The sequence below is a fragment of the Protopterus annectens genome, chromosome 1.part1 (genome assembly GCF_019279795.1).
Source record: "Protopterus annectens isolate FY-2018-M chromosome 1.part1, PAN1.0, whole genome shotgun sequence".
NCBI lineage: Eukaryota > Metazoa > Chordata > Ceratodontiformes > Protopteridae > Protopterus > Protopterus annectens.
Genome location: NC_056726.1, coordinates 1,363,611,934 through 1,363,635,157, shown reverse-complemented (window position 1 = coordinate 1,363,635,157; position 23,224 = coordinate 1,363,611,934).

Below are 23,224 nucleotides of genomic sequence, written 5' to 3'. Positions count from 1 at the left end.
ACACAATGATGGACATATACAGTAATGGTGGCAAGTTGCCCACAATGACTATGCAATGTGGATGTTTGTGCATGTTGATATGTGTGCAGTACCAATGTAATCCAAATCACAATTAACTATGACATAATATCAGTTCTACCATGGACATCTGCGCTGTGCATTCCTGGGTACATGTTGATAGTGGCTACATATTTGCACTGTTACCTACTGTTAGTGTTACCCCTTCTTTGTTGTACAATGGACTACTTCCAGCCCTGCTTACTGTAGCTTTGTTTGCATGCATGTTCGCTTGGGGTTGCCTGGAACACTGCTTCCACCTGCAATGCAGAGTTACAGTGCTTCTGTGGACCCCTAGTGACATCTACATAGCATACAATACGTATGTCAAGTTTACACATGACAGAACGTCACTGTCTGTCCTGTTCGCATGTACGTTGCCTGTGACACATTGCACATGTCTTACCTGGCATTTACCCACGTGTGCAGTCATATATGCCAGTGCTATGAAATCAGTAGCAGTACACCCACACATGCACACCTTCAGTATGTTGTTCCCCATTGGCCCTATGTGTTGGTAATCACCATGGCAATCACACTACTATGGTAGCATGTGCAAAGGTAACCTGTGAATCACCTCTATAGTCCAGTTTTGGTTTATGTGAGTCATGTGGCAATGTCACAGCTGCCACATGTATGCAGTCAACCCTCACCCCTGGCCAGGAACGTACAACACATGTGTGGGATGCCACCACATAGCCAATCTGGGGACTGAGCACTCTGAACGCAGTAATGCCATACCCTGTCAGGTGGCATGACATACTACAGTGACTACAATACCAGTCAGACATAGTCCCGCACTGACAGCAATCTGAACACACTGGGGCATACCTGGAGACTCAGAATAGCATCCTGCCTGAGCATCACCCACCTCCGCAGCTGGCACACAGGCATACATTACATCGAAACAGAGCATATGCCACACATGGCACACACATCCCGTGTGCCACACACTCACAGCCTGTAGGGCTACACAACACACCTGCTACAGATGTGTCAGGTACCTCTATTGGCCACTGTAGTGGGGTCCCGCTCAACAGACTGTACATGGTGAAGGTCACAGTGATATGCCTGTGGGACACTATAGTCCACCACAAAACACATGCATACAGGTCAGTCAGAAGCATGGACACATATGACTCAGTCATTGACCATGCCACTATGGATGACCTGAGACATACCTCCCTGGACTACATGATAGGGAACATAGAAGTGATCTCTCAGCATGTGGCACTGGCCAGTATGAGCCTGATCTTGGTTGCCATCATACCCTCACCAGGTATGCTACCACTATATGTAAGAAGGGTGTTCTATGTCTACATTCTGCTCAATCTCCAATGTCATTCATAGGGTATCCACTGGCTGTCAACATGTGCTTACATGCTAGGGAAGCCACAATGATTTGCGAAGGGCAGCTTGCACATGACACCCATGGGCCAATGTATATTGGTGAAGCCCCTTGATACACACATATTGCCTTATGCTGCAGGACATGGATTACATAGCCACCTCCGCGGGTATCACACAGGATAGGACACTAACAGTGATGCTACACAACACCAGCAGTGTACACAGCAAGATGCATGCACTGGACACTGTCCTCAGCACGGTGAACTGCAATGTCTGTGCAGTACCAGAGTCTTGATTCACGGCTCACAGGTGAAACCCATCACTGCCAGGTTATACCTCATACCATGCCTGTCGTCCCCTACACATGTAACACACATGGACAGGGGGGTGGTATCCAAAGGCACCACAGATACACACACCTCCAGGTTTTTGGCACAGCACAAAGCATCAGGGCCTATTCATGTGCAGCTAACAGTGTGTCGGACTGCCTTCTGGTTCATAGCCTGGCACACACAACCCTCCCATACACAGGAAACCCACCTATCTTCCATAACAACACTGGCAATATGACAGTCTCAAGAAATGTCTTTATATGGCTGGACTGCAACCAGCCAAACATTGTGCGTGAGCATTACTGTAGCTACAACACACTAGCTGAAAGGTTCCCAGCATGTGGTCACTGAATTGCAGTGGAATAACATGTTACCACTCCCACAACAGGTGGGAACATGCAGCACCTGTACATTGACTACATGTAGACTATATGGCCCAGACCAGATGTGTATCCCCTGCTGTAGGTATTTTACCATATACACCCACACTGTATAGACACATACCGCGTGCAGCCCCTGCACAGTAAGACACAGTCATATTGTTATGCATTGCAAACACCATTTATCCACTCGAGGCACGTGTCAGACATGGTAACTACTGCAGGTCACAGGTATTTATGTGTATGTGTCACACACATACATCATGTGTGCATTGCCATTGCTGGTTTAGGCAATGGCATGCATTGTTATGCACAAAGACCCACACAAGGTCATAATGTGTGACACAACCACACGTGGCAGTTGTGGGTTTCCAAAACATACCTATCTGCACTGTGACAATGGTAATAGACCCAGTAGCGTAGCACACTATTGACATTACTGGCCAACTAGCCCTGTTTGGCTGTGCTGATAGTGTGGTGACATCCCCTGTGTTTACTGGGGGAATATGCAGCATCTGGTGTATTGTAGTATTTGCCAAAAGGATCTGTTCTCTCACACTTGCAATTGCACACACCCTACTACCCCCACACACACACACTTGCAGGATTCATACCCCTACTTAACTATGTCATGACACATGAGAGAGACGCATTAGTGAAGCACACTATTCAGATGACTAGGAGGTTCCTCTTCTCCGGCTGTACTTATAGGGTGCTGACATCATCAGTGTTTGGAAAGGGTAATGTGCATCATGCAGTGTGATCTCCTGATTGCCAAAACTAGCATGTTTTTTATACAGAATTGCACACACGCAAACTCCCACATCCAAACACACACACAGTTGCCATTTGCAGGCTTCAAACCCCTAGCTAACTATGTTATGACAATTGAGAATGATGCTTTAGCAGAGTGCGCTATTTGGATTACTGGGAGGTGTCCCTTCTCCAGCTGTATGTATAGGGTGCTGCCATCATCAGTGTTTGGAAAGGGTAATGTGCATCATGTAGTGTGATCTCCTGATTGCAAAAAGGCACATGTCTTTCTTGCAGAATTGCACACATACAAACTCCCCACATCCAAACACACACACTTGCAGGTTTCAAACTCCTACCTAACTATGTTATGACACTCGTGACAGATGCATTAGCAGAGTGCGCTATTCGGATTACTGGGAGGTTTCCCTTCTCCTGCTGTACTTATAGGGTGCTGACATCATCTGTGCTTAGATAGGAGAATGTGCATCCTGTAGAGTGTTTTCACAGTTGCCAAAAGGGACATCGCCCTCACACAGACTTGCACACACACTAACCCTCCTACACACACACTGGGCAGTTGCAGGATTCAAACCCCTACCAAACTATGTTATGACACTCATGACAGATGCATTAGCAGAGCATGCTATTCGAATTAGTGGGAGGTTTCCCTTCTCCTGCTGTACTTATAGGGTGCTGACATAATCCGTGCTTAGATAGGGGAATGTGCATCCTGTAGAGTGCTTTCACAGTTGCCAAAAGGGACATCTCCCTTACACAGACTTGCACACATACTAACCCCCCTCCACACACACTGGGCAGTTGCAGGATTCAAACCCCTACCTAACTATGTTATGACACTCGTGTCAGACGCATTAGCAGAGAACGCTACTCGAATTATTGGGAGGTTTCCCTTCTCCTGCTGTACTTATAGGGTGCTGACATCATCCGTGCTTAGATAGGGGAATGTGCATCCTGTAGAGTGCTTTCACAGTTGCCAAAAGGGACATCTCCCTCACACAGACTTGCACACACATCAACCCTGCTCATCCACACACACACACACTGAGCATTTGCATGGTTCGAACTCCTAACTACCTATATTATGACACTTGATGGAGACGCATTAGCAGAGCACGCTAACCGAATTACTGAGCATCTGGTCTGCACCTGCAGTATTTATAGGGTGCTGACATCTTTATTTCTACAGAGGTATGTACATCTAGTACTACCTGTCAGGTGGGGGATAGTATATATATGCATTTGCAGCCACCTACGTCAGGGACAGATATGCACATCGCACTGGCAGGTTATATTCTATACCATGCTTCGTGACCACAGGACCTGTAACACACAACCCAACCAGTCCAGAACACCACTCCCACATCCAGGACACACACTATGCTTCCCTGGGAACAGTGCTGGGATATGCAGGTGTTCACATACACCATTCCAGTTGTTAACATCAGGTACAGGCATATTGTGTGTGAGAACTACTCAGGCCTCTACCACTTTACCCTACAGCCACTACAATTTGTGGGCCCATGTGCTATGTCAGAACCACACACCACAGCCACATGGGGGAATACATATTGCACCTGTCCATCTGCAACATGGGTACTCACTGTTCCACACCAGAGGTAGACCACCATTGTTGATATCTGACCATACCCACCTTTCCCTGGACATCCATATCCCATCCCCGCCCCCAGGAAAGGTTGTCACTGCAAACAAACTGTATTTAGCACAAGCAGACTCTACACTTGTGAAGACTGGGGTGGACGACTTCAAGGGACCCATGCTGGGGGACTATACTGGCCACTCTGCATAATCCTTGACAATTGCATTCTATGAGCATGTGTAAGGTTTGCATTGATCATGCTGTCCCACATATACCCATGACTGCTCCACAACAAGACACCTGTCAGGTGTACACCAGCCATATATGAGCCGTCCAACAGAGTGAGCTAATACATTGCAGAGCTGTAGCCCACAGAGGGAGGACATCTGTGAACAGTTCCGGCACGGCACTTCATTCCCACATAATCATCACAACACAGTGTTGACAGTGGAATTGTCCAGACAATGCAGATAGGGCTCCTCTCAGTCTGTTATTGACGGCCACTTACTGTTAGAGGTCCTCAGCAACCCTCTTCCAGCACACACCAACAACATGGCTGTGGCTTAGCACATTCAAACCCTGGGATCTCCACTGTGCCCCTGCTTGACAGAGGCACAGCTCACTAGCCTCACACATTGCCTTATGTGACCTACTTTACAGTGGCACAGTAGCCTACTGTACTAGGGATGCAGATGCCAAGCACACTCTGGCTAAGCTGTCATTCCCTAGGGCAACAAGCGTAGTATTGACCTCTACACCCATATGTTCAATTGTCAGATGCACAATATTTGTTGTGCTGTTATACTGTTTGCAGGTCTTTATTGCCATAGCATTCCCTGTTCCTATGAACAACTTGTGTATCTGTGGTGGTCCAGTATATCACTTATGTCTCTGTAGTCATTTACTGTGTACACTGGGCAGATTGCTGTGTTGTGGTTGGTTCCTGGAATGACACGTACAAATACCAGATATGTGTGGCCAACTCCTAAACGAAGATATGGCCTAAGTGTGTGAGCATGCCCAGTTCAGCCTTTCCATGGCATGTTGTCTGACATATGCTCATTTATCAAAGTGTGCGAACATGCCCAGTGTGAGCTTTCCATATGTTGAACTCTGAAGTCCACGACATATTTGGGTGTGTGTGAACTTCAACAATATCTCACATTTATGGTTGTGTGTTGGGTGTCATGTTGTGTACTAACTGGCCAACTGCTTCGTGTCTGCCACAACAGGGATTATACTGTGCCTGCAGGGATTGCATGGGATACTTTGCATACAGTTGTCAACATCCTTTCATAATGATCTAACACTGTAGTACCGTATAGTGTACTGGTTCAGTACTTTCACTCTGGTGGACAGTATCCTGGGCTTTAGTCCTATCACTGCTTGACATCTTCATAGTGAGCACAACAGACTGTGTAGGGGCCATTTGTGCACATATGACCATGTTGCATTATGTTCAGATATGGACTACCTACACCAGGCTTGTCCAACATTGGTAGTGTATTCTACAACATAGGTGGACATTGGCAAACACTAGCAATGTTCCCTAGGCCATTTCTGATGCTAGTCACAGGGTGTGTTTGTCCTTCGACACACATTGTAACTGGAGTTTGCCATGACATATGTCATGGTTAGTATACTGTGCCTCCGTCCACCTCTGACATAACAGTGATACCCAGGGTTAACCTACCATCTCCCATCCACTCATCGGGATTCCTCTTGAGGGGTGTCAATAGGTGACTCTCTGGCTAACCTGTACTGGGAGTTTACTCAAGAGTGGGGGTGCCTTCTGTGTTATGGATCATTCTGTACAGCTTGTCCTATGTATGTCAGTGCTGGGGTTCAGGTCTCTCATGTGCATAGCTCACTGCCATTCAGATTGTACAAGGTGCAGCATGTTCATTGATTCCAGCTTGGACATGGCTTCATACATCAGGCACAGCTTGCCTCTGGCTGGGCAGTATGACAGTGTGTGGAGCTGCAGTTTGCTTACTCAGGCAACACATGGCATCTGTTCATGCTCTTTGCCACTCCTGGTGGGGTACTTTTGTGGACTTTACAGTTGATGGAGGTGTCTGCTGAGGTGTATCCCACAGGGGCTATTGTAGTCAATTGTGACGCTGATGAAGGATGACTGCAGAGCCACAGTGACCTCCCCTTATCTACATCTGCCAACCTTCATGATTGGGTGGGTATATGGTATGTTTCTGTGAACACTACAGCCACATGTTTGCCCAGTGCAGGATATCTATCACCTTGTGTCCCCAGGTCTCTCATTACATGTTAGGTACGTAATGGGTTAACACCTGTGTGGTAATTTGTGGGCACTTACTGTATATCCATGGTGGTTGTCTATACACAGTTCTGCAATTAGCTTGCTGACATGGCTATGGCTCCAGTTGTCTGTTTCTAGGTGGCCCTTTTGTGGGTTGCTTGTGTCAGCTGGGGGTCGGATATGGTGGGCTGTTTGTACTCCTCTGCATACATGTTCAGTCACAGTCCTTCCATGTTGGCCTGTACCTATGGGACATATATACGGAACGGGGGGGGGGCCCAGGACCAAGCCTTGCGGGATGCCACTCATATCTGCTTTGTAGTCTGACATGGATGCAGCATGTCTGACCATGTCAGTTCTGTCCTTGGTCTGGTTTGCAACACCTCTACTGACATAGGGATATATATTTAAGCTGGTGAACATATCCAAACTGAACTCGTAGGTTATTGTCTGGAAGCATATGCACGGTCCAGCTACGCTGTGTGGACCACATTGCCCTCATCAATGACCTTAATGACTGTTTCAAATGGGTCAAACATGTTTAGGGGCAGGATCTGCAGTTACAACAGCCACACTGTGTAGGGTCCGGTATCAGTAGGTCCACGATTGCTTTATGTCTGCGGTACATACTCATCCTTTCCATAGCTGTGCAGACCAAGCTTGTCAGGATCCTGGGGTGGTAGTTTGCAGTATCCATTCAGGCAACACCTTTGTTGTGAAGGACCACTGTTGTTGTACACTGCTCTTTGGGTACATATCCTGTGGTAAGGCTGACATTGGGCAGTATTGTGATTTGGCATTCCATTATTCTTGGAGTCCATGTTGGTCTCAGCCCAGGACACCATCACATACCTTTGCTGCTGTGTGTTTTGCTTTGTAGATGATGGCTGTTACCTCAGCATCTGCAATGTCAGGGGACCAGCAGTCTGCTGGGATAGATATTTTGCATTCTGGGGGGGGGGGTTTGCACTGCACCTGTCAGGTTGTATGTTGGCAATATGTGTGTGTGTTTGGTATGTTGTTTGTAATATCTGTGTGATTTGGAGCATATCTTTGAATTCCCAACATGGTTCCTACCTTCAGTTAAGAAAGCCTTGTGATTATCCTTAGTGTCCTGTACAATTTGTATCTTCATAGGTTCATGGGTTCATACTAGGCTATCCACCCTAGGGCATTTATAAGCCTAGCCAGTGTGTGTGTGAGACTTTCACTGCCCCTTGCTATGTGACTATTATGGCCATTTATGATTTTCTTTACTGTGCCTCTGTCTGGACGTGACACAGTGAAGACCCCCAGTGTACATGTACGACCATCCATCCACTTGGCAATATTCCTGTTGAGGGTGTCGGTGAGGGGCTCTGCCTAACATGGATTGGGATCCTGTTTCTGGGTGTGGGGAGCCTCTGGGTTATGTATCTGTCCCTCCAGCACATCCTATTTCATTATGTGTTGAGGCTGACATCTGTCACTCTTGTACAACAGCCATACAATGCCTCTGTGTAGGCAGTCTGTGACTGCATTCAACTGGGGTGTCTACAGCCAGGCAGCATATGACATATATCTGACACCCTTTATCCTCTTGGTGGGGTACCTTTGAGGTCTTCAGAACTGCTGCAGGTGTCAGGTACGGTACATCCCATATGAGTCATTGTACTAGATTATGGGTCTGATAAGGGAACAGTACAGGGGCACAGTGACCTCTGTTAATGTAAATGTGAATCCTTTCATGATACGGTGTCCAATATAGACGGTCTTCCTAGCCACATTGGCATTGTGAGTGTCACATGACAGGTTACTGTCGACTTGTGTCCCTAGGTCCCTGATTACTCCTTGCATACATAATGGTTTACCACCTATGTGGTAATTTGTGAGTACCTTGTCTGGTATTTGGTGGGACATTCATACTGTCCAGTGTCTTCAGGATGTCTGGGTGGGGTTCTTGTGTGTGAGAGTCTTGTCTGTCGCATGCTACAGACTGTACAGTAGTTTTGACTACACTTAGGTTCACATGGGTGGTCTCCGCTGCTTCGCGCATTGTCAGTTACCTGGCCGTATGGGTGTCTGTGCTGCATATGGATACTCCCCCTCCTTTGATGTTTTGGTCCAGGTGTTGGGGCCATAACGCATGATATGTGGTATAACCTGGTAGTGCTGGTGTGCTGTCAGTAGGCTTGCAGAAGGCTTCTGTCACTGCACAGACATCGATGTTCTCCATACTGGGAAGTGCCTCAGGGGCATGCATATTGCAGTTTACACATCTGGCATTGGTCAGCATTACCCTTATGTTTATTACCACTTATGTTTTCTAGGGTGGTGGGTTAGTCTTTTTGGCCTTGCCTACGTACGGCTCTATGGAGGTGGCAAAGGCCTTATCCAGTATCCAGACACCCAGGGGTAACAGGTGCAAGCCATCCCTGGAACAGCAGCATGGCCTGTAATGCCTAACATCTCAAGCAAACAGACATTAGACCCTCTTGTACTGTCACCTGTAACTGTGCCACCTGTTAAAGCTGATCATTCTGTGTTTGTACTGTGACATCATTCTTGGTGAGGGTTGGATGCTGCAAATGGCCAGTGTCATACCAGCCTGGGGTACATACTCAGAGAGCTCATCCATGTCTCTTTTCATGTAGTCCAGGGAGGTACATCTCAGGTCATTCACACCAGCATGGACAATGAGTGCATCATATTTCTGCTTGCTTTGGGGTGACCTGCATACTTGTGGTATGTGGCATATTGTGGCAGCCTACAGGCAGCTTACTGTACCCTTTCCCTTGTTCAGTCTGGTGAGTGGGACAGCAGTGTGTCTGCCTATACAGACACCTATTACAACTGTATCAGGCATGTTGTTTCTCCTTCTGGCCTGTGACTGTTTGGCACACCAGCTTTGTGTACTATGTGTAGCATGTGCTATGTTTGGAGGTTGTGGTTGCTTGGGATCTGCTTTGGAGGCTTCTGTTGGTGTGGTGTGTTTGTAATTAGGGCCTCCGGGAATGTTTTTCTGGGTTTATGTGTTTGGTTTACAGTTGTGATAGGTCTATGTGGGACTGGGTTTGTGGTGTATGTGTTTACCTTCTCCTCCTGACTAGTTTTGACAGTACTGAGTTGGGGGAGCTCAGCCTCCGGTTTGGATACATGGTTGCATCTCTCACATATATTTGTATTTATTGGGGGGAGTTGTGGGTTGTCTGTGTACTTGGGCCAGATGTCACATTGCCTCTGGATTCACAGATTCTACTTGTTGTAGCTGGCCTTAGTGGATTGCATGAGTGGACATATTTTATTGCCATACTACTGATCAGAGATTACTTCCCTTTTTAGGTTTGCTCTATCATGTTGTAGCTTCCTCATTCTCTTGCATGGTTTGGTAATGGCTGGGGTCCACCATGCCAGATGCCTGCGTGTATGGCATTGTGTCTTGGTTTTATTTGGGATTGCATAATCCATGCATTCCTGGCAGTGTTCATGGAATGCCTGTATAGCAGGTTCTGAGGTGTGGCCCATATTTTGCACCTGCACAGGGCCTTTAATGGATTCCACATCAGTTTGGAGGAGTGCAACTTTTGCTTTACACATGTTTTTCACTGTGGTTTTCTGGCCAGGGACTGTGGTCAGGATGTGTATATCCGGTGTGATTACTCTATGGTCTGATCTTACCAGTGAGGGATACACTTCTCATCTTGCCATCCTGTACCCATGTTGCTGATTATCACATCCAGTATGCTTACCCCTCTTATGGGAGTGGTACATTGTTCCTGGGCATTTTGGTTTATGGATTCTAGGAACCTTTGTCCTAGAGTGTTTGAGATAGAATAAAGCTCCCAGTCTATGTTTGTGTATTTTCAGTCACCCAATATAATGTGGTTTGGAGGGCTTGGTATATTCATGTATTCAAACATAGGCCAAGTGCAGTTCCTGGTGTTAGGATGGTAGTCTGTAGCAGGCTATAAACTGGGAGGCAGTTTTAGCCACTGTTACTTGACCATGGCTAGTCCATGCTGCTTCTTGTTGTGGTACCAACATGGGGGTGTGGTTATCCTTGACGATTATTGCTAGTCACCCTCCTTTCGTACCTTGTTCCATGTTTTGAGGCTGTACAGCACAGTATGAGGTGTAACCTGGTAGTGTTAGAGTGCTGTTGTGAGCCTTGACCCAGTTTTCAGTTACAGGACAGATATCAACATTCTCCATACTGGGGATGTTTTGACTGCATGCATCTTGCTGTTTAGACTTCTGGCATTGGGTAGCATTACATCTAGGTTTTTATCCCTTGTGATACCTATGGAGGTGGGTTTGTGTTTTGAGCCTTACCTATTCAAGGCACGCTGTGGGTAACAACAGCCTTTGCCAGTATCCATAAGGCCAGGACTGATAGGTGCACGCCACCCCTAGCAGGTGGAGCATCATGTCATGCTCAGCATGTCATCCCAGGCTGGCACACATTGGATCCCCTTTGACTAACAGCAATACTTCAGCCAATTATTGCAATTGATCATCTCATCTTCATATTGTGGCATCATGCTTGGTGAGGGTAGGATGTTAGTCAGGGTCATCAAGTTTGCATATACTACATGGTGTTACATTGCTTAACACATGGCAATCATGCCTCAGGTGGTGCTGCAGGGCTGCCTCTGTCGGATGCACATACTACACTCCCTGTACATGTTTGAGAGCAGGTTATGTCATTTTAGGCATCCCTGTTATTATATGAGTGAGTCAGAGAGGGGTATCATTCCCAGGGTTCCTACTGAGCCAGTGTATGTGCTATGCGTTGCCTCTTTGCCAAGGCCAGGGAATACTGGGCACACCTCCTTCTGCCTACTGGGGCAGGCTCAGGTTGTTCCTCCTCCGAGTCACGCTCTGCCTGTGATGGCCTTGGCAATGGTGGGGGGCTGTTTGGCCCGGCCCTATGCTGGTCCTGCTGCAGCTGTTTTCGCAAGATCATATTATGTAGCATAGCACATACCATGACAATTTGGGTACATGTAGTTGGTGAGTACTGCAAGGCTCCACCAGATGTGTCCAGACACCGGAACCATGACTTGAGCAGCCCAAACACACGCTCTATTACATTATGTGTTTGTGCGTGTGCCTCATTATGGCATTCCTGTTCAGGTGTGTGTGCATTTCTGATGGGTGTCATCAGCCATGGCTCCAGTGCATAACCTACATCCCCCACTAGGTGTCCATGTGGGATGTCCCCATTGGCAAATGTCTGGTACAGCTGCGTCAAATGCCAGATATGGGAATCATGGTAGCTCCCAGGGCAGCCAACACACACATTCATTATTATGCCCTTGGAATAACACACAACCTGGCAGTTGATGGAGGGGAAGCCCTTGCGGTTTATGTAGGCTCTACCCCGCTCACTAGCTGGTGCTTTGATGTGTATGTGCGTGCAGTCTATTGCACCCACTACCTCAGGGTATTCCGCTATTTGCTGGACGAGATGCATATTGCTGGCCAATACCTCATGGGCATTGGAGAAATATACATGATCACCGACATGTGCTGAAATGGCATCCAGGAACTGGTGCAGTACCCTGGAGGCTGATGCCTGTGATATCCCCATTATATCACCAGTTGGTCTCTGGAAGTTACCTGTTGCTAGTATTCTTAGGCCAACACATACCTTGGTTTCCACTGGGATGGGTTCCCCTCTGTTGGTTCTGTGTGTGAGGCATGGCCTGCACAGCTCGGCAATTTGCTCCAGGAGGTCTCTGTCCACTCTATAGCGCTCCACTATCTCCAGCTCGTGTAACCCATGGTAGGTGACCCTGGGCCTGTACACTCTTCTCCGTCTCCTCACTGTGGGTTGTCTGACACTATTTGCATTGTCACCACCCTCAGCAAGTCGCCTATGTCTCCTTATGACTGCTATGGCAGCCCCTAGCATTTCTGCTCTGAGTTCAGCTTTTTCAGTTTTCACTTCTAATAGCTTACTCCTGTCTTGCAGTGTCTCTTGTGAGAAACATCCTGCACTGCTGTTTGCAGAGTTTTAAGTGCTGGGCTGGGCTACTATTCTGCCTGTGTAATTGCCTGCTTCTAATTGTTTTCACCTGCTAGCTCCAGCAGTATTCCCTGCTAGCTTCCTACTAATTCTATTGCTTCCTTTTTCCTTTCTGTTTCCTCAGGGAGGAGCAACGCGCATACCAGTGGAAACACGCTCACAGTGGCTTACACGTGTGCACACATGCTTACACAGTTTAGAATCTACTTATTCGGGTTAAAATGCACGCTCACCAGCGCAAACAGTCTTACACGTCTGCCTACAGGCTCCCACATGCTCAGTCTACCTTACACGTGCGCACATTGCCCTACTCACGCCTCATGGCGCGCACACGTGCGCATGCACACCCAGCAAGAAACTTTGGTGTTGGCAACAGTGCACACCTTCCATTTCTTGACTTTCCCATGCTTATTTTGTGGCACTCCTCTTTCCATGATATGTGTCTGACATCTGTCATGTAACACTGACCTCCAATGAACTGCATTTCTTTCTGCCATTCCCCCCTGTGATGTCACCTATCTCCTACTCTGTTCCTCCCCCTTATGTAACTCTTACACTACTCAGAATGTGCTCATTTGCTATGTGACAGTGGAATTCAGTATCCTAACACTCATTTACATCAGATTGCCTACTAATGCTTAGTTACATGTCTTAGACTCAGCTCCCCCCCTTAGCAACCACTAAACGGTGGCCATGTTGTTTTTGGTCTGCTGGTCCCTGCATTGTAAATCCATGTATTGCATAAAACCCACATTTGTGGGTTTTTAACCTTCATTTTTATGTTTTATATAGCGCAGCCCATTTGCGCGGGGCTGCGCTGCGTTTAAACATATTTATTTCTCATTTTTGCATCGGGGTACCTTGCCAATGGCCACATATTTGGCCATTGGCATGCTGCCTGACACATATGTACCCTTTATTTGGAGCTGACATGGCTCCATTGTGTTATTTGCAGAAACGTACTCAGTTGTCAACTGAGTACATTTCTGCAGCTAACACGGCTCTTACATGGGCTGGTTTGAGCTTCGTGGATCACTAATCTACCTCATTTGCATGCCTTTCGGCTGCAAGTGAGGTGATTAGCATATCCACGCCCAGTCCGTGTAAGAGACGTTTTAGCTGTTCTCTTACACAGAATTTCTGGCTGTTCCTGGATCGCGAGGGCTGCATGGAGTCTTACACTACTCTTAGACTCCGTGCAAGCCTTCGAGAATCCTGCCCATATTGTAAAACTAAAAGAGAAAATATATGGTTGAGAAGGGTTTGTCAAAGGTTAAAGTATTACAGAATAAGGGGAATCTCACAGAACAAGAAGAACCACAACTGCAGACTGCTAAAGAGAAAATAAGAGAGTATTTGGATAATATGCATGAGTTTAGAAAGATTGCTGGTCAGCAACTAGATTTAATAACATCTCCAGAGCATACTTTTTTAGCTGGATGACTTAGGCAACAGAACGTAGAAATGGTTATCGTCAAACGTAGCAAGCCTATGACAAGAAAAATAACCAGAGATGCTGTGGAGGTATCAGATATATTTCAGAAATTTTATGAAAATTTGTATAAAACAGAATAATCTGGAAATTAAGAAAGAGCATAAAAGGGAACATGGAACATGTAATAATGCCAAGATTAGAGGAAGTTAAAGCTCTACAACTAATAGTTAAGGTATGAGAAACTGAGAAAAAAAACAGTGATGTATAATCAGAAAACCACACATTTTATGAGGAATAGACCAAATATATGAGACAAAATGGAATTATGTGAAAATCTAGACATTTGAAAGATATGGTAGGCTCTTTCCAAAAATATTTTTATTTTATTTTCATTATAAACATATGCAAATGTACATATAACAAATACAAAAAAACAATAACAAAGCTATTTAAAATATTTACATTCATTCATGATAAACAATCATTTTATCCATGAGACGTTATCAGTATTTGTTCAAAAAGTTTTCCAATTTTTGCCATGCTATTTTTTATGAGTAATATTATGAGTTCTATAACAAATGGTTTGCAGTTCTTTTTTATAAACAACTTTTGCTAAATTAATTCTTTAAACATCAAATCTTGTTTACTTTTCCAGTTCAAAGTAATAACTTTTCTGGCAATTGCAAGAATTGACCATAGTAACTAAATCTAATATTTAGGCATTACATTAGGTATAGGAACATTTAATAGGATTAGTGAGTTAGAAATATGAAAGTTATCAGACCATAAAGCCTTTACAAAATATCTGAAGTCTTTCCAGTATTGAACAACATTTCTACATTCAATGAACATGTGAACCCAGATGGCCTCTAGTAATTCATCATATTCCAACATTTACTTTCACTGTTTTTGAGTACAAGATTTATTTTATGTGGAGTATAGAAACTCCTATTCACAAATGTTCATGTGTACAATCTCCAATATGCTGAAGAAGTGGTACCATACATAGATTTCAATAAAAGTTTTTTTATATTCATCAGATATCTGTTCTCCATTAATCTTTACATAGTAATTCCAAAAATCTGAGTCAAACTTTAGAGTGTCTTCTCTTAGTATCTTATAGATAGGTGAGATACTTAATTTTTGATCATCTGTCTTTTCAAGACACCTAATAAAAAGTTGGATCAAACTAGGTATAGATTCAGTCTCTAGGTTGATTGATGCTCTCATTTTGTTTTCTATAAACTGCCATAATGAGTGCATAAGCAACCAACTTTCTTGACTATTATCAAAAATACATATAAGAAAGTTTAGTGGTTTAATACTCCTATTTTCAATAAACTGATGCCAGAATATTAAGTTATTTTCCTTTAATTTTTGCATCGCATTGATGAAAGAATCTAGGCAATCAGGTGAGTATGTTATAGGGAATATAAGAAACAGGAATTGCTTAATGTTGTAATTACAATCAATTATATTTTTAAAGTTATTAAATATTTGATTAATGCCATAAGAAAAATGATCAAACTTCTTATTAAATAAACAAAATTCATGTAAAAGCCAATGAACTCTTATTCCTTATTGTTCCTTGAATTGATTTTCATAGTTCTGACATCAGTTATATGAATCTCATGTATTATTTTCCATCCAGATGTATAGGTAGGTGAGATCCAATGTAATATTACATTAATTATAACTGATTTGGAATAAAGATCTAAGCTAGGGAATGCTATCCCATTACTGTTCCAGGTATGGTAGACTCTCATATTTATATGAAAACAGGAATTGAAGAGTTGTTTTACATAGTTACTGCTTCTAGCCTACAAAACACCAGTCTCTGTTCAGGAGGTTGAACCTTGTCTTGTGTAATAAATTTAGCTGAATTCTGTTTTACTGGCTGCCTATTTGTACTCTCTAAACCATCCATCCATCGATTCATAACCCCTTTTCCCATTTTTTGCCCATGCGGTTGGGATGTCACTTCACCAGTGACAAACCAGTAATCCTCAAATTATCTGTGTTGAAGGACCATTGTTTTTTATGTCCAGTCTCTCATGAACCACTACTTTTGTAAAACGACTGCTATAAACAGAATTTAGCACTTACAATGTATAACTCAGTAAGGTTAAGAATGCACTGAGATAACTGAATTAAGGTGGCATCTGGGACCACTAGGTCCCCAAAAGCCATGGTGTTTTAGATACTCTAAGATATATTTTGTAGCTTTTTTCCAACCTCTTCATCAAATGATGATTTTAACAAATTTGGACTGAGGAAAGAAATATTTTTTTCAAGGAAGAAATAAGTAGTTTCCAAGTTTTGTTGTTCAGAGCTGACAAAAATAGTATTTTGTAAAAAACTTAGATGACAAGTGCTTACAAGGATACTAAGAGGCATATTTGGAAATGCCTTACCTGGAAATACTGCCTGCCTTTCTATTAAAAAATAATAGTCACTTCTTATATACTCCTCTGGTGTTAAATTGGGAATAAAGTGAAAGAAAAAATGGCCACAATTACATATTTGAAGTTTTTACTATCATACATATACACATCATATCTTCTCTCCCCTATCGCCAGACGAATCTACAAGGAATCAAATTAGGTACCACTTGCTCTTCTATACATAAAAAGTCGATAAAATAACATGTTTTCATTTGTAGACATTTTCTGAATGATGCAAAGTATCAAGCTCATTTCTGCCATTTTAGTGACTACATTTTTCAACAATTTGCCAGAAAAATACAGCTTTGGAGAAGAACACATGAAAACATGGGGCAACATCAGAGATGGTTGAGAGTAATGCCCTCTGCACACACACACACACACACACACACACACACACACACACACACACACACACACACACACACAAACACACACACACACACATATATTTATATATATATATATATATATATATATATATATATATATATATATACACACACACATATATATGCATATTTATATATATATATATATATATATATATATATATATATATATATATATATATATATATATATATATATATATACTTGCACATGCACATACACACCAATTATAGCCACTTGTATGACTTTGTGCACCTAAGATATCTGATTGTAATCAAATAAATGTGTAAATAATGGCCCCCAACTGTACTTTATCTTGCAACTGTCGGAGCCATGCAGTGCAACCCACTGAAAAAACCCTCTTCCCTCTCAAACTCTTAGTTGGAGGATCTCTCTGCACTTAGAAAGCTGCAAGAATAACAAGTACTACAAATTTTACATTTTAATTTTTCTGAAGGATATGAAGTCTGAAACTGAAATGTCTGTCATTATTTGGTAACTGCAGTCCTTAAAAATCTGCTAGAAGAAGATTACAATTCTGAGGCCCTTTGCTCCCCCAGCAAATGTTTCACTGATTAAAAAAAAATCTTGCCTTATGCTTTAGTAGCTGCTTTTCCAGCCAGCCAGCAAAAGTAACATAAAGGACAGTGCTGTTAACCAATCGTCTCCCCATTTAGCACTGGAATCATAGCTAAGGAGCTCCTTGGGCCATTTATATTTTCTCTCTTTAAGTAAAGAACTACTGCATTTCTTTAGATAATAAAGTAAAATAGAGGAATGAATTGAGGACTGGCCAAAATATTTAGGGACTAGCACTAGTCCATGGAACACACTGTAAGTACCACTGCCCAGTACAATGTTTCATGATGTCTTTTGTTGCAACCTTACTTGAACCTGCACTTGATTAAGCTTTATCAGGGTTTGACCCCAGTAAACAAACATAAATACATACAAGTGGTGAATGCTTAATGCAAATCAGGGAAACAAGTACAAATGCTCCTTTTAAGGTAAGGTATCTACTTTCTCCTTAATACAGATTAGAATGTTGAAACTCTTAAGTTGCAAAGTAATGAATTTTAAGATGCTGGGCTGACCTTTAAGAATAATTTTTCTCCAGGCAATTTTTAGAAGGGTAATCTTGCTAATAAGATGACATCGTCAGCAGTTGATCTGTGGGCGGCCACGGTGGTACAGCAGTTAGCGTTGTTACCTCACAGCAAGAGGTTTTCTGGTTCGGTTCTCAGTTGGGGTGCTTTCTGTGTAGAGTCTGCATGTCCTCCCTGTGGTTGCGTGGGTTTCCTCCCAAAGACATGCAATAGGTGGATTAGACACTCTAAATTGGTCCTAGGTGTGAGTGTGTGCATGTGTGTGCCTTCTGTGGAAGGTTGGGTGCCGGACTGGCAACTCAACACCATAAAACTCCACTGCCAATCATGAGCGGACAGATGATCTGCTGTGGCGACCCCTAACCAGGAAAAGCCGAAAGAAGAATCAGCAGTTGATCTGTGGGAGTATGTAGTAATCTTGGTATATAGTTTAGTGGCTGATGGCCTTACTCATTACAGAGAAGTTTAAAAGTGAGCAAGTTTAGTGGGAGAGTTGCTCTAACAGTTATTAGTAACCATCTGGTATTTTATAATGTGAGACAATAATGCTCACTAATGCTGGGAGACACAGTGATGAAACAACAAATTTGGTTGAGGCAGTTTACTAAACAGAAGTGCTATTGGAGGAGCTGAGACTAGTAATTGGTAGGAAATAGTCTAGATTATGAATCAACGCATAAGCAACTGTATCTTCCTAGGTTCAGAGATGTATTTACAAATAATTGGTGCAGCAGAGCATTTGAAGCCTAGTCAGAGAAATTGTCACCGTTTTCTCTCATTGTCACTAAGTCAGGGGGGGGGGGGTGTACGACCAAGAGTGATTCTTACTCATTGAGATCATTTTAAAGATAATTTGAAAGCTGTCTGTGTTTAAGTTGGAGAAAGTTATTCCATAAGTAGGGATTTTCTGCAAGAGATGTTGATCATGCCAGTAAGTTCTCTTTAAATGATGATGCAGATTTACTTCTCTAGAGTGTATTTATAGGGCTACAAGTTTTATGGTCATGTAAGAAATAAAGCAGGACATCAGAGGCTACTATGCAGAAATCTGTAGGAGGCAGAGTAGAGAAATAGAGATTTTAGTACCATTGTGTAGCTTAAGAAGGATATACCTGAGATTTTCTGAAGTAAATGCTGTTTTTTTTTTCTAATTGGGAAATACATCTGGATAGATACATGCAAACCAAGGTATTATATTCAAGTATGGGCCCAATGTTGGAGAAGTATAGAGGCACAATGATGTTTTTAGTCTAGGGAGATGTGTCTTTAGTAATTTGCTGGATTAGATAAAATGGATTTCCTAATAATACTCAGTAAATGGTGGTCAGAGGAGAGTTCATTGCATATGATGTGCCCGGATATCAACTTTGATGCCAACGATGTAAGATGCAGACACCACACAGTAAAGTTCTCATTATGGAACCACAGGAAACACCATGGGGGTAAGTATTTTTGAGGAAAGTGTGTCACCAAAATTGACGGAAGTGGTTTTAGCTGAGTATCATTAAGTTGTGCATGAGTCTGTATTCATCTTTGACATTTTTTTACAATGCCAAAGTGAGGAATTATATCAAGATCTAGGCAGACACAGGTAGGCAGTGTACACAGGTTTATCTTTGTCTAATGCTTCGCTGACTTTCTCAGAGGAACCCATCAGATGAAGTAGACAGAATATACCTTTCACAAAGCAGTATCAGTTTGGGGCAAGGGCTTGTAAAGTATCAATATTCTTATTCATAATTCTTTTATTTATATATCCTATGATAATACATTCCATTATTTTACAAATGATACTAGGAAGGCTAATTGGTTTGTAGGTTGTTAGAATGGTAGCCTGGTTCATATTGTAAATGGGGTACTACAACAGCAGTCATCTAGGCCTCAGTTTCATACCCCATGGAAAGGCTAAAATTGAATAGAGTTGTAAAGGGGGTAGTGCGGTAGTGTTTCATACTAGCAAGGAAACAACTTGCTATGATATCTGAAGCCTCAGAATAGTCTTAATTTTGGAAAGGTTTTCTATGTCTTATTCAGATGTATTCCTAAGGTGTGGTGCTGACTGGAAGGGAAGAGGTTAAGTTTGAGTTAAGCTTACCATACACTTATCTACTAGTATACATGTGATTCTTTAAGGTCAGGGTGGGTGGTGCTGTAATATAATAAACTCAGTGCAGTGTTAAGTATTAACACTTCTGACATAGTTAATAAATGCTTTGTGCTTGTCTTCTGATGCTGTAGAAATGTTCAAGTCTTTTGCTTGCAGATTTTGATCATTTGCCTTAGTATTTTATTTACCCTTTTGATCTTTCTTTTAGTATGTGGGGTATAAGTTTATTTTTTTAGGTCAATATGTTTTTTTATTTTGCTCTAGAGATTATTGTACATGTGGTGGAAAGGCAGATCTATTTTATTTTATTTATTTATTTAACATTTGTTTACTTGGGATGTCTGACTGGCCTAGTTGCCCATTTTCAGTGGAGGCCTGGGGAGAAAAGCTCCATATGCATACAAGTGCACAGTATAACAGCACAAAAATTATCCAGATTATAAAAAGCAATCTGTAAAATTACAATGGAATGCTATAAAATAATGTCTGTCAAGCAACATACAAAAATATGTTAAAAATTATATATAAATCAGAACAGAAGGGCGAAGAAAGTGCTTGAGGGTGGGCTGAGGTGGGGAAATGATGAATATGTTCAGCCAGGTGAGGAGCAGGAGTATAACCAGTTATTATTTAGATGGATGTTTAGTGGGTTTTTGAACTGTGCAAGGTCGTTGATGTTTAGAATATTTTGAGGGATAGAGTTCCATGCTTTAGAGATGAGATTGGAGTAAAGAGAGTCTCCAGAGCCATTTTTAGGTTTTGTAACTTTTAACAGTAGTTTGTCATAGGATCTTAGGGTCCTATTATTGTGATGGATTTGTATTAGGTTACGTATAGCTGCACATTTGTCAGGTTGCTATACTATGGAGTGGGTTAGTATAAGCTGGTTTAAGGATAAGATGTTTGGTACTTCTAGCCATTTGAGTTGTTTTAGAGTGAGGCAATGATGTGTTCTGTGGGGCAGGTTGGTGGAAAATCTGGCTATCTTGTGGTAGCATGTTTCAACTTTGCTTAGGTCAGTTTTCCTTGGATTTGTAAGTATAGGGAGGCGTAGAAGAGGATAGATTAGAAGGTGGGTCCTGGTGACTGCTTGTCTGGAAGAGGTGGTTAGATAAGCCTTAATCCTGTACAGAGAACCTAATTTAATGTGGGCCTTTTTAATTGCAAGTGATATGTGCTTGTCTGTTTTTAAATTAATATCAATCATGACACCTAGTAGTTTAGTTTCAGTGATTGGTTCAATTAGTGTGTGGTTGTATGAGGTGATTTTAAAGTCCTGTTTGAGGCTGTTTGTTTTGTGATTGTTGTTGAGGAATAGCTTTAGTTTGGTTTTGTTGGGGTTTAGGATGAGCTGAAATCTATTTAGGAAGGATTTGATGGCCATGAAGGATCTTTGGGTAATGTCTTGTAGTTGTGGCAAGGAGGGTGAAGAGCAGATGATTGTGGAGTCATCTGCATATTGTATGATGGTAGCAAAGTTATTTGTAATGTGGAGGTTATTGGTGAGGACTGAGACAAGCAGTGGACCAAGTATTGATGTGAGTTTCAAGGGAAGAGAAGTTTACTGTTTATCCGTATCACAGATGATACGTATATGACTATAATATGGAGAAATTTAGATGGGAAAATACATCAGTGATATACAGAGCTGGATCTTGGTCAAATAGGGCCCTAGGCAGGGTAATGTACCAAGGATCCTACTCTCAGCCATTCCAGTGTTCCATTACTTGGCTATCTCTCTGCAACTACCATAAACAGTGTCCAGACCTGTCAGTGTGCATACTATTTTCATCTTTACTTTTACAATGATTACAGAGATTTGATTCAAAAACTTTATTAAAAATTTTACAGCAGAAACGCCTATGGCCATTTGTTAAAGAAAACAATCTCACATTGAAAACAGACCTATCATGAAAAACAGTAAACTTCTCTTCCCTTGAAACTCACATTCATTGAAAATGCACTTCAACTCCCACTCACTGAAAATGCATGGCCATTTCCAGAGTGTGTGTACATTTTTTATCCACAAATATCCTCCCAAACACAGCAGTTATAGTTATGTTCTTAACTGCATCCTTCTCGGATGTCTATGTCAAAAAAAATAATTTTTCAAATTTGTTTCACATAGTAGCCAAAGTATTCCAACTTATTTCACACACACACACACACACACACACACACACACACACACACACACACACACACACACACGTACACACACACATGTGCACATACACAGTAGTACTATAAAGCCAGATTAAAGACTTTTTAAAAATGACCAGGTGTTACCAGCATAGGGTACTTTCATCCACAGACAGCTCCCGCCCCCACCAGCAGTTACAGCCACTTTCTTGACTGTGTACACTCCTTATTGTTATGAAGACTAAATTACATGTACTTTATTGGTAGATTTGGATGAACTATTTGAAAGTGTATAAAGATCTGTAACATTATACCATAAGATCCAGCCCCATGTAGCACAGTTTAAATAGAAGAGAATTTAAGAGATCAAAAGAAAAATTAATCACTTGATAACATATACTAATCCAATATTCATAATATCTTCAGATGTAAAAGTCATCTGAATAGTTTCACATTAAAAATAACTATTGCTAATGCACAGATTATTGCTCTAAAACAATGTTGCATTTCAGTGTTTCATCTACAAATGCAGTGCCTGCTGCCCTTGAAGAATAACTAGCATATGTTAAATTAAAAAGTTGATGTGATGGTTATATTGCCATAGTATTCCTTGAATTAGATCAGCTGTGCAATTGGGAGTGAACGGCAAACTATGGCAACAGTACGTAATGAAGGTGGAAATATTCAAACCCTGCACCATTGACACAGAAAGCAGCTCATTAACAATTTGAAGCTTTAGTCTTCTGCAATAACTGCCAGATTAACAGTCATTAACTAAATGGTGAAATCCTTTACAATCTGATTTTGTAGAGAAGAC